The 17,217-nt window shown below is 39.1% G+C and overlaps 1 protein-coding gene across 4 annotated transcripts in view; it reads left to right on the top strand.

The window, feature by feature from the left end:
* Positions 1-17,217, top strand: part of lsamp (limbic system associated membrane protein) — a 721,293-nt gene that overhangs the window by 691,430 nt on the left and 12,646 nt on the right. The gene's annotated exons all lie outside the window — the stretch shown is intronic.

Below are 17,217 nucleotides of genomic sequence, written 5' to 3'. Positions count from 1 at the left end.
TATAAAATAATGTGTGAATCTGAGAAACATCTGATATTTATGCTGCCAAAGCCCCTGGACAATGTGAGTGGCCATACTCTACACTTATAATAACATATATACCCAACAGCATTTGAAGACAACTGCATTGTGCTCCATAATAAAATTATTTTTTACTTAGTAAAGAAAATGCATCTGTCAAGAATGATTTAAGCAACAGTTTGGTTTGTTGGAGTCAGTGAGTGTATGTTTGTGTGTGCACTTTCATGTAATTTAGCTGTCTGTATGTGGGGTATGGTTGGATTTTGTGTGTGTGTGTGTGTGTGTGTGTGTGTGTGTGTGTGTGTGTGTGTGTGTGCACGCGCACGTGCGCGTGTGTTATGTGTGTATGAACAGCATGGTGTTAGGATATAGCAGAAAGTTAGAGCAAGCTGTGCAATCACATGATCTTGTGATGTGGCTCAGAACAGGTGCTGCAATGCACTTTCCAAAATCATTGTAGTCTTAAGATTGTCTTAAATAAGAGTGTTCAGGGTAATGCTTTCTCTACCTTTTAAAGATGACCTTTGTTTTACAGTGCTATTGGAAAACCCAATCTTGTATGGTTCATTACTGCAGGAATTACAATCTCTTCTAGATTCTGTTACTTATCAGTGTCTTCCTTCAGTTAAATCCTGTGGCAGGTTCAATAATCAGTTTCTGAGTTCTTTGCACATTTACTGAGGTTGAAGTGACCATTGTGATACAGAAGCATAAGTCATTCTGCTGGCCCCTGGCAGTCTCTTAATTCTGCAGTACATAGCTCTGAACCGCCATGCAGTCATGTGAAATAAGGAAGAAGAAGAGGAGGAAGAAGAATCATTATAATAATAACAGTCAGTGCCTGATAAATATTTATTAGTAAGTTCCATTTGCAACATGAAAACAAAAAGCCATTGACCAGCTTTCTTGTGCTTAAGTCTAGGAATGTTGAGTAAGCTGGTGCTTGATGATCTTAAAGCAGTGGTAGCTTGGTGGTTAAGGTACTTGACTTGTAATTGGAGGATTGCTGGTTTAAGCCCCACTGTTGGGGTCCCCTAAGCAAGGTCCTTAACCCTCAAGTTGTAGTCAGTCATAATTGTAAGTGGCTTTGGATGAAAGTGTCACCTTAAATGTAGTCCAAGGATTTTTTTACTAGGATATTCTATGAGTAAATGACAATGCACTTTTGTAAGTCACTCTGGATAAGAGCATCTGCTAAATTCCGTAATGTAATGTAAAACAAATTTTATCTGTTATGCCATATATATATATATCCACAGTGTGTGTATGGTGGGACTCATGATATGATACTTGAGCTGAATATTGCAATCCTTGGTAATATTGACCAAATCATATTCAGATCATAATAAAATCAAATTATAGTCAAACTGAATTATATCAGAGTCAAATTCACCTCTGTCTTTGACAGCCTCTTCTCACTGAACTCTTTCTTCTGGTGCAATAGACATTTTGTGTGTGTGTGTGTGTGTGTGTGTGTGTGTGTGTGTGTGTGTGTGTGTGTGTGTGTGTGTGTGTGTGTGTTTGTTTGTGTAGGTTAGCCAAGGACAGCAGAGTCATTTATGTATGTGTGTGCCATGTGGGTGTAGATGATGTTTAAAGGAGGGGAGCTTTGATCAGTGGTTTCAACAGTGGAAGAAAATGAATTCGAGGAGAATCTCTGTTTTGTTTGTAGGTGACTTCTGAGGTTAGTTGTGTGTCATCAACACAGAAGATAAACCTCAGTGCTATCTCTTATAGCCTTTGTGTGTGTGTGTGTGTGTGTGTGTGTGTGTGTGTGTGTGTGTGTGTGTGTGTGTGTGTGTGTGTGTGTGTGTGTGTGTGTGTGTGTGCGCGTGCACGCGTGTGTGTGTGTGTGTTTGTAATAACCCTGTCTGCTCTCTTTTCCCAGCCTCCTGTAGTAGTTCAAGCTGCTCAGGAAAGGGTGTGCTTAGTAAGCATTGAATGGTATCTCCGGTATTGATCAGTGTTGTGTGTGCATGTGCATCTGTGTGCAAGTGTCACAGGTGTGCATATATATGTGTGTGTGTATGCTTATTGTTGTGAATGTGTGTGTGCACATGTGCATCGATGTCAGAAGCCTGGAGGGAGTGGATCGATACTGTGTGTGTTAGAGAGACAGACAGAGAGTGAGGGGGGATCCCAAAGGGTGATTTAAATGAAAGGTCACAGAAGGTTACTTTGTGCTACCTTCTCGAGCACTCAGCCCCACCTTGAGCCGTGGGTGGCTGTAATGCCTCCCTGGCCAGTCAAACACGTTATGCAGGACAGCATGTATTGGCACCCTCTTTCTCTGCCTCTGCAGAGACAATGTTTCTGCTAAACTATCAGAGCCCATTTTCTATGTGCAGTGGAAAGGTTTTTTTATCAGTTAAAAGTAAAGCATGCATTTTAAATATGAAAAACAAAATTTGATTAAATGACATAGCATCATTTAATAAGATTTATTGTAACTAACTAGCATTTGTTATTTACTGACCTAGCATTCAGTGACTTATATGTCTTTGAGGGGCATGTTTATGTTCCTATATTTTCCTTTTCTATACATCACCTACAATTTTTAATATTGTGTGTGAGACACAGAGAGAGAGAGAGAGAGAGAGAGAGAGAGAGAGAGAGAGAGAGAGCAATATTAGAAATGATAGTTTTTAGAGAAACAGAACATTTTGGACAGAGGTCCTTCATCACCTGTGCAAGAAAAAATTAATATATTTAATATTAGGACATAAAAACTTAGATTCTGACAGTATAAGGTTAACAAAACAGTAACTTATTAAAGATTATTATGAATGCATTAAATTATTTTTTAAATAGATAAAACTAAATAATTTAAATAACAAAAATAGCTTCCCGAATCACAACAATAACAATCACTCTACAAACAAGTCCACAACAGGTACATTTTAATAAGTTTAGTAAAATGAAAAATGCAGCAAAATGAAAAATAAATGATCACATTCCAATCTTCAAAATCTCCCCAGTAGTCCAAATAGAGTGTTGAGCAACAGCAGGTGAGAAATGTTATTTGCGAGAAATGTTATTTGCTCGTATATGTGTACATGTAAGTACTTGCTCGCTCGCTCGCTCTCTCTCTCTCTCTCTCTCTCTCTCTTTATATATATATATATATATATATATATATATATATATATATATATATATATATATGAAACAGAATGGACAGGGGTCCTTTAGAGGTCCTTCAGCTGTGCAATCAATGTGCTTCTGAATTTGTGTGTGTGTGATAGTGTGTGAAACATTTTTTAAAATGTTTAAAAAGTAGACACTCAAATAGCCACATCAGGAGCTAAGAATAACTTTTAGATATATGGGTGCATAAAAAATAATTAATTAATTAAAAATGCAGAAAAGGTGACACTACAAAATGTTCTGCATGATTCCATGGGAACTGGCTCTTTAGCCCAAGCCAAGTGATGGAATCTGAATGCAGCACATTAGTAGCTGTGTGTACTTTTAACAGATAGAAATGAAAATGACCAGAAATTGTGTATAAAATGTTTTACATATGATTTGACAAATAATCTGCATAGTTGAGCATGGGTCCATGGGCCATTTTACACCAGATGCTCCATATTAGGAGAGTGATATGCTCTTGTATTAATCAGTATAATCATTTACACCAGGTGCAAGCAGCACAGCAGCAGTAAATGGCTTTGGGTCCATTTCTGCTGCTTGTCTCAAAACACAAAGTGCACAAAATTAAGTACTAAGTATCTTGTATATCCAAGTAACTATATAAAGGCCCATAATTTAAAAAATTAATTTTAAAAAATAAATAAATAAATCTACCCTGGACTTTCTTTTTTTACTGGATAACATTAAAACAAACCTTGAGAAAGCTCTAAAGTTAAATGATTTTCTTAATTTTTCACTATTCATTTTACACTATCCAGTATTTAAATGTTTCAAATGAAAGCTGGTCAAAACTCCTCAAAACAGTGTTACGACCTCGTCTAGTCTCCATGCCATAACAGGAAGTGTGAGGGGAAAAAGGCTAACCAATGTGTAGTGTAAATGAAATCAGATCGCAACAGACAAAAGTAGTTCAATGATAGCCTGTGTATTGTACAAGAGACAGTGTGACACTGGACTATAACGGAGTGACCCAAGCCAAAATAAGAAATAAATCCACACACATACACACACACTTACTCCCTAAGTGGAAAACACAGATCAAACCCACACCCCAAACAAAATGACAGTCACTCCCTACTTACCATGGAACACACAACAAAAGGAACAAAATGGAATATATACAAATATACAACAGCAAACTCACTATTAGAGCAAAGTGCAAAGTCAAAACTGGAAACAAGGTCATACACTATTAAACAAACTTCTCAAAACAAATATCACTGACTTCCTCTCTCTAGGTTCTTCTCCTTCTATTCCTCTTTAGGGTAGTTGGAGTCTTGTCTCATGATTTGCTGCAAACATGAAACTGTACTGGAATGTGAAACAGGCTCTGGAATGAAATACAACCAAACTCCACACACACACACACACACACACACACACACACACACACACACACACACACATACATACAACAAACAAACTCAGGACGTAACAGCAGAAGCTGTTTTAGATTAAATCATGCAGAAAAATGCAGTTACCTTTAATGAGGTATTAAAGGCCCTGCTTGGTGGTTTTATTTTAAGTCTGTAAAAAATAAATATTTCCTCAAAGATGTTATATATTCCAGTTACCTTCCAAATTTACCAATAAAATGACATTAAAGGGAATATTTTAAATCTTCTTTTTTCTTTGTCGCGTTTTTCCATACAGCTGTGTGGGCATGGCCCCCAGCAGATTGATTGACAGCCCAGTTAGTCAGTATGGAGCAAGCTGGAAATCATATCGGATCAACATGCCTTTACTTTTCTGAACCTAAAGAGGTGAAAGGCAGTTAGGAGTATCGGTCTACAGCAGAATCCGTGCTGCATTTAAATAGAGGCTAATCAAATTCTATGGTTGAAGTAGAATGATACCCCAGTTCATATTTAGAGCAGTATCATTTGTGCATTTCTCACATTTTGATCATGATTACATTAAAGCTATTAGCCAACCTTAGCTAACATTGTATTGAGCCCAATTTTAAAATGAATTTGCAGTAAAATGCCTGCTACAAACTTTTTGGGTGTTATTTCAAGCCCAGAAAGAAATTTGAGCCATTTGTGTATGGTCTCATTTTCTGAGATAAAATGTAAAGAGAATCTTTCTTCCCACTTGCCTCCAAAAACTGTGCATGTGCCATCTCTGTTACTCAAATAGATAGATGTAGAAAGAAGTGTGGGAGGGTCACCTGATTCCACAGTTCATGTATAGGCAATATACACTGTGTGCACAATTATTAGGCAAAAGTGTATTTTGACCATATCATCATTTTTATGCATAGTTTCCAACTCCATGCTGTATTAAGGTGTGCATAATTATTAGGCATCTTATTTTCTGACAAACTCCATGTATTCTATGAATAATTGACGAAGCTCTTGTGATCACTGTGATAATATATTTCATTGTCTCCCTATAAAAGCAGTTACCACGGTGAGACACATCCAGTGTAAAATAACAGTACAGCTCTCTGAACAGTGTCTGGGATCCTGTGGTTGCTGATGCACAAAACTTTGATCATCAACAGCTTAAGAAACTTACTAACATTGGTATCTTGGACTCTAACCTACTGTACTGGCTAGGGTGTATTCTATGAGTAAATTACAAAGAACTTTTGATCTTGTGGTTACTGTGATGATATATTTAATTGTCTCCCTATAAAAGCAGTTACCACGGTGAGACACATCAAGTGTAAAATAAGCTTTGCAGGGCTTGCTCACTGATGTGCTTCTGATGTGAAATGAGCACACACAGTCTGAATGTCTTCAATGTACTAAAGACACACCATGTTTGATCCGATGCACAGAAACCTTACTCTCAACAGACAATTATGATGTTTCATGCAGGAGTCACGTATGTTTCATTTAGCTATAGTGTATGTGTGCATTGGAACAAAAACTGTGCAGAAAGTATACTGACCACAGTTATCATCTCAAGGTGTGCGTGCAAGGGTGAGTGAGTGAAATACAACTTAATGCATTGTTCTTTTTGCCAGTTGTTCGACCTCCACATGAATGCAGGCACTGCATTTAACACAACATGTGTCCACCAGTCCAGTTTGATAGTTCTATAGGTGAGACTACTGTTACAGGGGTGTTGGTTGTAGCAGCAAATGTTCATGTGCTGATTCCAATAATCAGGGAAAGATAATCTTAGATTATCAGTGGGGGTCAATAATCTGTCAACCCTTAGTTTGGTTCATTGGCCTCTCATTCCAATGTGGTTGCGGTGTGGACACCAACCCCACAGCTCCACCCACTTTAGACTTCTGGCTAAGCTGCAGGGCAGGTAAATACACAACTTTCAATGACAGGCTTTTAATTTGCTCCTATTTGGACCTGGGAAAAGGTGGTCATGAGTAATTAAACTTGGATTGCAACAAAGTCCTCACATACATAGACGGGCCCTATTATCACACACATGTATAATGACACTTTAAATATTTATTTGTGGGGGCGGTTGTCTATGATTTAACATACTGCTCTCTGTCTAACAGCAACAGCAAGTCTCACACGCATGCACACAGACACACACACACACACACACAAAAAAAAAAAAACTTGTCACAGCAGTTCAGCCTCCACTGACAGAAAGAGAGAAGGAGCAAGAGGAAGCATGTCATTTGGTGGAGAGAGAAATTTATCAGTAGGGAAAGTGTTGTCAGTAGAGATAGTTAAAAGAGAGAGAGTTGTCAGTACTGAGTAGCAGTCTGGGTTTAATGCACTGATACTTCTGAGACCCACACTGACTAGAAGTCTTTTCCATTTACATACTAAGATTTTGTATAGCAGGTGGTGCAGTAAATCCCACACCTTTCTGAACTGAGAGTGATCCATATTTGGATTTAGCATCACTCACTTGTGATGATGGTGGTGGTTGTGGTGATGTTTCTTCAAGATCCCTTAAAGCCCTTTAGGGTTTTGTTTCCACCTACTGGCCACAGACATAGAGCAGCATTCTTCTGCTCTGATTTTCCGGAACCAGCTTGTCTACCCCATGTTATCATGTATTAGAGTGTGAAAGGCATAATCAGAGTGCTCTCTGAGTGCTCCTAAATGCTGTATAAACCATCTTATTCTCCCTTGGGCTTTCATTAGGCAGCTTCAACTCTTACAGTTTGCTAAAATGTAAAAGGAAGTGGAAGATAGTCCTGACTTGCTCAAATGTGTTGTTAGTGATGGGCATCACCACAATACAATGCCTTTTCGATTTAGATGGCAATGATTCTGTAATTGTTGACATTGCAAATATTACTACAGTTCCTTTCAGTAAAATACAATCGATATAAGTACAACACCCGGCAAAGAAATATAACGTTTATATTTCAGAACACATTCTGCCCAAATCAGGCAAAGGGTTTTCCTTAATGAAATTAAATTTTTAACATAAATAATCTCTTGCACATTTTAATAAACTGACTGGCTACATAGTTTCTCAGAATGATATACGTACATGGGGTCTATCACATTGTAGCATTTAGAATTAATACATAAGTCAGTCAGTGTATTGTTGCACCCCTGTCTTCAAGTTTCCACTTTCAAGAAATGAATCTGCTGTGGTTACTAGGATGATACACTTTTCCTTTATACAAACGCAGACCTTGCGTGTAATGATGGATTACAGTAGACAAAATATAGTCTCATAGCTGTCTAGCTATAATGGTCTGCTTTAGTTTTTCCCAGCTGATATAATTTATGGCCCAGACATACCAAGTATACATTAAAATAGCCATAAAATAAAGCACCTAAAAGCATGGCATTAAAGGAGTAGACTGGTCTCAGTGTATTAAAGGCCAGAAACACCAGCATGCATAACAATATGTGAAAGGTAGCAGGACTGCAGCAGTTAGACTGACCATGAGCAGACTCTGTAAGAGTGCTGATCTGGGACCAGTGGTTTCCCAGTGGTTCATATCTCCATGAACACAGTTATAAATGGCCTGAGAGACCTGTTCTGAGGTCAGCACTGTTCCAGAGAGGGACACATTGCACTTTTGGGTCGCGATTCTAACTGTAGTTGCAGGGATTGTGTTTGAAGGCTCTGGTATCACAATGATTCTCAAGAGTAAATACACAAAGCATACACAAAGCATACAGACATCTAGAAATGATGAACATCTCACAGGTTCAGGCACAAATATAAAAGACAATTCTATTTCATGCCTGGCCTTTGAGACAAGTTCATGGGTGTTTGTGTGTATGGAGGGGCTGCCATTTGGCGGGGGGGGGGGGGATTTTCCCCATGATTGTAGGAAAACAGAAATAAACATTTTATCATGATTTGGCATTATCACCAGTCCCCGCAAGCATCTATCTGCCTTTCTATCTGTCCATTCTTCCATCCATCCACACCAACACACTCACATATCTACCTCCTTGTTTACTGAGGTTAAGGTCTCTCTCTCTAGGTGTTCATGTTGTTATGGTACTTGGTATACCAATGACCTTAAGAGTGCTGTAATAAAGTTTTAATACATTTTCATTTTCGTACATTTCCTGGAGCAAGGAGGCTTCTGATCAAATCTAAAGATGATAACTAACATGCAGAAGTACTTTGGAACCTCCTGAAAACATAGTTGCGAAATCTCAGTGCCGTTGTTACACACTAGCTAGCCAACTTTAAATTTGGCCTTTTGAAAATATGCATGCAAGTGAGTGTCATTTGCTCCAAAGTGCATCTTTTTCAGATATGTTCTGTTTTGTCCCTTCAACTGCTCATTGGAACCAAAGCAGGAACCTGGAAGTTATATGAAATAAAAACTTTGTCATCCTTTCCACTCCAATCAAAAACCTCAATATACAGTCAGAGCAGTAAAGCTCTTTGAATTTAAATAAAACTGATTGAAATGAAACTAAACAGAGTGGAAATGTGTTGTGGATGCCATTAAGAATCCTCATGAGTATTATATAACACAGGCTGAATGCAGCATTGACACCTCCCCATGGTTTCCACTGTTTATTGCTCGAGCAAACCATACCAATTTTCCAAAAAAGTTCATGGTTTTATTCATGAATGTAACATTTCATGAAGACAAGGGGCGAGTGAGGAGAGGAAGGAGTAGGGGGTTCATGTGGAGTGTCCACAAAGATAAAAGAGTTGAATTTCCATCTAAACACCTCCCAAAGCAAGAGGGATTTGATGTAGACAAAAGGCACTAAACACCACTTCTGTACTCTGCCATTCGCAGGAACGCTTTCTCTATCCCACTGCTTTGCATAAATTAGTATTTTGGAGGAAATAAATAAATAAACAGCGACATACCACATGGTGGTTAAATGATGCTTATGAATAATGCATGGCCATGCAATTGAAAATGCAGATGCCATGTGCAATGGCTGCTTCTTGGTGTCTTTCCCTCAGCTTTGTTCTCTAACGTTCCGAAGCGCCTTTCAACTTCCTCATGAGTGGTCTGCCCAAATCACGGCTCCCCAGCCGACCTGTAGAGAGAACTAAACTAATTAAAGAAATGAAGCTGGTGCTGATAATGCTGGAGGGGGCTGGGCTTGGCAAAGAAGCTTCAGTGTGGAGCTTTGCCGAACGTGAGCAGAATGACTTCTGTGCTAAATGCATGGGAGATGAGACAGATTAACATTGAGTTTAACACTGACATACCCTGCAGTGCCTCACACGCATATACACATACACATACACATACTGACGCACAGAGAGTGAAAATGTATGCAGAAAAGAGAAGATTTGAAAGGAACACGATGCAATTAATGATAACTGTATAAATAATTATAAAAAAGGAAAATACAATGTGTGTGTTTGTGTATGAAAATATATATGAAAGCATATCTCTCAGTGCCTGCTTGCGTACAGTGAATAAAAGCGTTTCTTCCAGGGGACTTTCTTCAGATTGTGATCTCTTGTTTGAAATGCTCTGCTGGGTTTGATCCTTCTCCACACATCGGTCTGGCACCACTTGTGTCTTCACTTGCATACTCTGTGTTCCCCACAGTGCCAGGTGCCTGATCTCTAACCACAATACCTCCAGCCACCCCACGCCCCCTCATTGACAGTGACCTGCCATGGCAAGCCGCCACCTTCCCGCCATGCACCCTCCAGGAGCCTGCTGGTGCTGATGCTAATGACTTTACAGGTTCCATGTGGCTCTGTTATGGAGCATGGTTTAAAAACGTTAGCGATTATTTCCACATGAGGCTGCCTTATTAATTATGCAGTTTTACAGTGGCTTTCAGTGGCTTATATTTGAATTAGGACTACATAAAAAGCAATATGACTAAAAATATAATGCAATTCCCAGAAACCTTTTATTATAACAGTGCAGAGCTGTCCCTGCCATTCATGTCATAATCGAGGTAAATACTGTACATCGGTATAAGGTTAGAGATCTCAGATAATTTTTTTTCCCTTCATATCCTACTCAGTACAGTAATGTAAGTAGGGAGTTGGCACTAGGTGATTCATGGTCTCCTGCTGCTTGTGTGTCCTCCTGAACACTCACCCAAAGCGACATGGTACAGAGCATCATTTCTCCCCCTGCACCTGACCGCACCACTGCATCTGAACAGCAGGTGTCACTGTTCTACAGTCAGGCTCAGAGCAGATGTGTGCTGGAAGCAGGAGTGTGAAACCTTGACAAAATGAAGCCACCACTCCATAAGACGATCGCGTGCCAGACAGAAAAGCACTATATGTGGGGGGATATTTACATACACCTTTTTAGTGTATGATAAGCAGTAAGCAAAACATAGGCTATTAAATGTAAAATATGGAATTTTCACTCCCATTATGTGGTAGTATTGACTGTGTGAACATGTGTTGAACTGTGTGAACATGACATAAAGTGTCAGGCTGGTGATGATGTTCCTGTTGTTCCTGTTAAACTGTGGTTTCACCCCTTAAACTCATCTGGCAGCCTCTGTCGCTCTGTGCCCTCACTCTGCCTGCCTGTCATTTAACACCAATGTTCCATCATTTTTGTTTGTCTGAGTCAGTCGTTGCAGAGGAGAAGGGAAAACATTTATATACCACATAGACATACTTACTGCTCTCCACCTTCCTGCATCAGTGTGTGTGTGTGTGTGTGTGTGTGTGTGTGTGTGTGTGTGTGTGTGTGTCTGTCTGTCTGTCTGTCTGTCTGCCTATGTGTGATGTTGGTGTGAGAAAAATGCTATTGCTTTGTTTCAGGTCCTGTTGTACTTATTGTGCAGCATAGTAAAACAGATGTGCGATGTGAGATTAATTGAACAGAATTGATCTGTAGCTGTGGGTAAATCTATACGTTCAGTGCATTTGGATCATTACTCATTCTATGTGTGTGTGTGTGTGTGTGTGTGTGTGTGTGTGTGTATATGTGTGTGTGTGTGTGTGTGTGTATATATATATATATATATATATATATATATATATATATATATATATATATATATATATATATATATATATATATACACACCTACACACACACACACACACACACACATATGCACACAGCTCTGGAAAAAAAAATAAGAGACCACTACAAAATTATCAGTTTCTCTAGTTTTACAATTGATGGGTATGTGTTTGACCAGGCTGAGCAGTTTTGTTTTATTCTATAAACTACTGGCAACATTTCTTCCAAATTCCAGATAACAATATTGTATTTTAGAGCATGTTTTTTTATGAAAATGACTAATGGTCAAAATAACAAAACAGTTACAGAAATTTCAGACTACAAATAATGCAAAGAAAACAAGCTCATATTCATTTATAAACAACACCACTAAAATTTCAACTTAGGATGAGTCAAGAAATCAATATTTGGCGGAATAACCCTGATGTTTAATCACAGCTTTTATGCGTCTTGACATGCTTTCCACCAGTGTTTCACATTGCTCTTGGGTAACTTTACACCACTCCTGGCACAGAAATTCCAGGAGCGTGGCTTTGTTTGATGGCTTGTGACCATCCATCTTCCTCTTGATCACATTTCGGAGGTTTTCAATGGGATTCAGGTCTGGAGATTGGGCTAGCCATGATAGGGTCTTGATCTGGTGGTCCCTCAGCCACACTTTGATTGACCTGGCTGTGTGACATGGAACATTGTCCTGTTGAAAAAAACAATAATCAGAGTTGGAGAACATTGTCTGAGCAGAAGGAAGCAAGTTTTCTTCCAACACAGTTTTGTAAGTGGCTTGCTCTCATGTGTCCTTCACAAAGACAAATCTTCCCAATTCTAGCCTTGCTGAAACACCCTCAAATCATCACAATACAAGACACTCTGGCTTGTAGGCCTCTGTCTAACCATTACATTTACAAAATTTAGCTGACACTTTTATCCAAAACAACTTACAATAATAACTGAGTACAACTTGAGGGTTAAGGGCCTTGCTCAGGGGCCCAACAGTGGGGTTTGAACCAACAGTCTTTCAATTATAAGTCAAGTAGCTTAACCACTTAACCTTAATCACTGAGCTACCACTGCCCCATTACACAGCCAGGTGTTGGACAAAGCTGAAAATTGCACTCATCAGAGAAGATGACCTTACTCCAGTCTTCTACAGTCCAATCCTTACAGTCTTTCTCAAACTTCAGTCTGGCTCTTCTTTCTCATTGATGAAGGGCTTTTTCTAGCTTTGCACAACTTCAGCCCTGCCTCCAGAAGCCTGTTTCGAATTGTCCTCGCTGTGCAGTTCACCCCAGCTGCTGCATGCCATTCCTTCTGTAGGTCACTTGACGCCATCTTACGGTTGTTAAGTGACATTCGAATGAGGTGGTGATCATCACAGTCAGTAGAGAGTCATTTTTGACCTCTGCCAGTCTGTAGCTCTTGTTCCATGTATTTGCAGCTTGATATTATTTCTGATGAACCATAGTTTTTGAAATTTTCAAGATAGAAGCAACCTGACATTCACTGTATCCCTCTGCCAGTAAAGCTAGAATTGAACCCTTCTTTTCCTCATTAAGAACCTTTCTTTTCATGGTCTTTAGCTGTATTTTGACTATGCTTACTATTTGGATAGTCCTAACACTGCTTTTCCCATCCAGCTGGTTCTATAACAAGAGAATAGTGATGACAGCAGCAGTGGTTTTTATACTGTTGCTCATTAGAATAGGATTTTGTTAAGGTGATCACCTATTCAGCATCTCATTAAGTAGAATGAGGTGTGTCTGTGAAAGAATTCAACAAACACCTGAATGGAATGCCTGGTGTACATGTGGAAATGCTGATTTAAGAAAAAATTGGAGATGTCTCTTATATTATATATATATATATATTGGATTGGAACATGAAGTCATGGATGCACATGAATGTACTGTGAGAACTATTGTGATAATGTACTGAGAATGAACTGTGAGAACTTATTTATTGCTTACACTGATGCATATAATATTCTGTTTCACATTCACTAATAATAACAGTAGTAGTAGTAGTAGTAGTAGTAGTAGTAGTCGTAGTTGTAAAATACTTTTTTGCAGTCTCCTACTTTTGTTCTCTCTATTGAAGGCAGTTTAGAATCATTTTGTATAACTAATCACATGGCTTTTGTTTTGTCTTGGAATTAGAAAATCTTTGTAGTACATATGACATCCACACGAGGGCACTGCTTCTGAGTTATAGACTTGACTATTTTCACTCAGGTGAGACACAGGCGGACAGTTTTCGCCGAAACCAAAAAAAAGTATGTAGTGCTGTGTTGGTTTGTTTATTTATATATTTGTTTTTTATTTTACATTTTTGGAGGGGTTCCCCCTGCAGAGAATCCAATCAATTATAATTCAGGTTTGATATGCTATATTAACTGAGCAATTTAAGTTGTTTTGATTCCATGATTTACTTGAAAAGACATTTCATTTGGAAAGAGCAGCAGAAATAGGAATCTATGGGAAATCTAAACAGAGCCTCTGATACATGTGGCTAGATTGTAGTGTCCACTTTGGCAGACCTCCTTTGGGCAGTGATGCCCAACATAATTTTCTTCCATCTGTCCTTTATATAGAATCACACTGTGTAACCACAAAACCATTTAATAAACAAACCTTCAAACCTGATCAAAGAACACGGAAATACATCACAGATTTGACTGAACAGTTTTTTAAAGGCATAATTCTTAGATTATCAAATATAATGGAAATCAAATTTAATTTATCCATCAAATGATCATAAACGCTATATAACCCTGCGCTATATTTAAGTCTAATGCATTTATGTAGGCTAGTGCTGAGCATGTTGAGTTTCACTGGTTGGCGCCCTCTTGTGGTGAACAGCAGAATGACTTGCTGAATCAGGAAAACAAAAGGACTCTTCTGGCCAACTGTCCCAATACAAAACTACTAAATGTAGTATGTTTCTGTAAGTCAACAGAGTCAATAACTATAAGCCCAAAAAGAGGTCGCGTTTTCCAGTTGTTTGTGTGTGTGGGGGGGGGGGGGGGGGGGGGTGTGGGTGTGGGTGTGTGTGTGTGTGTGTGTGTGTGTGTGTGTGTGTGTGTGTGTGTGTGTGTGTGTGTGTGTGTTGGTGGATGTTTATAGAGACTGTTGGAAATAAATCCTGATCAGAGGACCTTTTTTTATACCAGACTTAAAGAGGCATGATAGCCATGTTATCAGAGCACAGTGTGTGTTTTCCTCTTTTGTCTTGTCCCCTAATGTGCACACACACACAATAACATGTGTATGAGACAATATGGGATAATTATGTAGACTGGAAAATGAGTTTCACACTCAGTTTTCTCCCTTTGGTCACTTTTAGTCCTGCTGCAGTAGCACTCACTGGAACACAGATATGCATTGGTTAGATCTTTGTGGGGTTTAACAATATACACAAGAATACACACGCCTATACCCCTACACCCACCACTGTCACTCTCACTGCATTAGCAAGATTTTAAATACAAGCTGTGATAAAACATCAGAGAGTGAGTGCATGTGAATGATTGAGAGAAGCAGAGAGATAGATGAGTGTTTAAAATTTGCATTAAATGAAGGCACATGTCTTCCTGTGCTGATCTACAAGCAATGCCCCTGACTACCAGAACCGACCAACACACTGCAGGATGTGCACTCACCTCTCCTCCCCTCCCCTGCTTTTGACATTTCAAAGCACTATGGATATCGAAAGCGTTTTTGTTCGTGTACATATCTCAGTGGCAGCTGATGGCGCACACCTCCCTGGCCATTGTGAGTAGTAGTAGTGCTCAGTTTGCCTTTGTAAAGTTCTGATGGAGCATTACTCATTTCACAGCACTGAGGAATTCCACTGTGCTCCATGAAATGTTCCATAATTGTGCATTGGAATGTACATGTGTTTTCTTGAACAAACAATACAACACAAGGTTATTGACAAATTGTGTCATTGGCAAATGAAAGGTATTTCAGTTTCACCATAATTAAATTTTAAATAAATGTTACTGAAATAACACTGCTGGAAGCGAGCTGAAAAGGAAAAGGATCTAATGGATTATGTTAAAAAAAATTATGATATTCTCATTCAGCTGAATGCTTATTTACTCCCTGATTACATTTACAGTAGCCTTGTGTTTGTGAAATAATTTCTAATAAAATATTCATTCAGGCACTCATTCATTCATTCATCTACTCATTGATTTGTTTGTTTATTTTGTTTATTTGCTCATAGATTTGGCAGGTGCCCCACTGATTGTCTCCATCTTTGTATAATTACCCTATAACTCACTACCCTATAACCTCTGTGTGTCAGATGTGCTCCCAGCAGACAGTGGTTGAGACAGTGGTTGAGCTTTGACAGAGGTGGGAGCAGGAGTTGTGGTCATCAGATGGATGGAGACAGACAGAGGGCGTGATATCGAGTGCTCCTAATTAGCAAAGACACCATCTGGTCATGTGATGTCCCATCTCAATGTTTGCCTTGACATTTGTACACAAATCAGATGGACTGAAAATAAAGAGCAGCAGGGAGAGTGCACGGAGACAGCTGTTTCAACAGCCGGCTGAAACCTTCCTCCAGCAGAGTAGTGCAGATCAGAACAGCCAATCAGAAGTGAAGCTGGGTGTAAGGAAGGCACCTGCTTCTTATCCTCAGGCAAAAAGAGGCATATTAAAGGTGCCTCAAACAGGCATGGGAAAGTGTTTAGGTTTTGTATATGTGTATGTCTATGTGTTTGTGTGTATGTATGTGTGTGGGGCAGGGGGTGAGGGGGGCTGTCTCTGTATGTGTGTGTGTGTATGTGTCTTGGTGGATGTTTATAGGGACTGTTGAAAATAAATCCTGATCAGAGGACCTTTTTTATACCAGACTTAAAGAGGCATGTTAGCCATGTTATCAGAGCACAGTTTTCAGTATCTAACAGCGTCGCTGTTTATTTGACCAACTGAAACAAAAAAAGATAAGATACCCCTTCTCTCTCAACAGCACTGAGAGGATTGAGGTCTCACTGTATTGTTTCGCTGTGTCTCTTTTTGTCTCTTTTTGTTTCTCTCTCTCTCTCTCTCTCTCTCTCTCTCTCTCTCTCTCTCTCTCTCTGCCCTATATCATTCTCTATTGTCTGGTTTTATGCTGTCTGTGTATATCTTGTTTATGATTGTTCTCGGGGCTCTACTGAAAAACTCTTAATCTAAGCCGAGTAGCAAACAACTTCTGCACCCGACTGGTGCTCAGTGTCCTGCAGAAGACCTCATGCTCTCACTTTTAAAAGAAAGAAAGAAACATAAAAGGAAAATCATATTTATATTATATGTGTGGCTTGTGGTTATTTTAATATTATTCATAATTTAATATTTGAATTTCATTTGTGAACTTCTGCAAACAGCTGCTTTCCATAATCAACTAAAGCATGAGAACTTACAAGGTTCTAATATTGACACAGTTGGCCACAGTTTCCCATTTTAGTTCATGTAAAGCCAGTAACTGGTAGCTAAATAATACTTTTCTCTGCTCCAACAATATCAACCAGATTCTTCAAAGATTAGCCAACTCCTGTGCAAATTGCAGTCCTCACCACTACAAGATAAAGTGCAAAACTAAACAAAAATACAGCCAGAGTATACCCAAATGACAAAAACACTGGCCATGATCCCTGTGGTGAGTCAGAAAAAAAGTTCTGAACGATGGGTCCTAATTAAAGGAACATTCCAGGG

The sequence above is a fragment of the Electrophorus electricus genome, chromosome 15, assembly GCF_013358815.1.
Source record: "Electrophorus electricus isolate fEleEle1 chromosome 15, fEleEle1.pri, whole genome shotgun sequence".
Lineage (NCBI taxonomy): Eukaryota > Metazoa > Chordata > Actinopteri > Gymnotiformes > Gymnotidae > Electrophorus > Electrophorus electricus.
This window is presented reverse-complemented; position numbering and strand designations above follow the sequence as displayed.